Source organism: Ipomoea triloba, chromosome 16 (genome assembly GCF_003576645.1).
Source record: "Ipomoea triloba cultivar NCNSP0323 chromosome 16, ASM357664v1".
Classification (NCBI taxonomy): domain Eukaryota; kingdom Viridiplantae; phylum Streptophyta; class Magnoliopsida; order Solanales; family Convolvulaceae; genus Ipomoea; species Ipomoea triloba.
The window spans coordinates 2,387,315-2,388,035 of NC_044931.1; the positions used below are offsets into that span (position 1 = coordinate 2,387,315).

Here is a 721-nt window from a genome sequence, read left to right on the forward strand (position 1 = left end):
GGTACGATCGCATCCGTTATGTACTGCGCGCAAAATGTACTTGACCCTCTCTCTCCGCGCAACTTCTCTCGCGTAGCGGTTTAGCGGTTTAAAATGAAAGTACCCTTAGCGAGCGGTCCAGCGGTTTAAAAGAAAAATTGAAAAGAGGGTGGGGGATGCAACACGAGGACTTCCCAAGGGGTCACCCATCCTAGTACTACTCTCGCCCAAGCACGCATAACTTCGGAGTTCTGATGGGATCCGATACATTAGTGCTGGTATGATCGCATCCGTCATGTACTGCGCGCAAAATGTACTTGACCCTCTCTCTCCGCGCAACTTCTCTCGCTTAGCGGTTTAGCGGTTTAAAAGGATAGTACCCTTAGCGAGCGGTCCAGCGGTTTAAAAGAAAGATTAAAAAGAGGGTGGGGGATGCAACACGAGGACTTCCCAGGGGGTCACCCATCCTAGTACTACTCTCGCCCAAGCACGCTTAACTTCGGAGTTCTGATGGGATCCGGTGCATTAGTGCTGGTATGATCGCATCCGTCATGTACTGCGCGCAAAATGTACTTGACCCTCTCTCTCCGCGCAACTTCTCTTGCTTAGCGGTTTAGCGGTTTAAAAGGATAGTATCCTTAGCGTGCGGTCCAGCGGTTTAAAAGAAAAAATTGAAAAGAGGGTGGGGGATGTAACACGAAGACTTCCTTGGGGGTCACCCATCCTAGTACTACTCTCGCCC

General features: G+C 50.5%; 2 non-coding genes across 2 annotated transcripts; both read right to left on the reverse strand.

Moving 5' to 3' along the window:
• Positions 1-152: 152 nt before the first annotated feature.
• Positions 153-271, reverse strand: LOC116008556. The gene has a single exon (XR_004095931.1). It is a non-coding gene; the product is annotated as a 5S ribosomal RNA (ribosomal RNA).
• A 137-nt stretch (positions 272-408) lies between these two features.
• LOC116009175 lies at positions 409-527 on the reverse strand. Its single transcript, XR_004096451.1, has one exon. It is a non-coding gene; the product is annotated as a 5S ribosomal RNA (ribosomal RNA).
• Between the last annotated feature and the right edge of the window lie 194 nt (positions 528-721).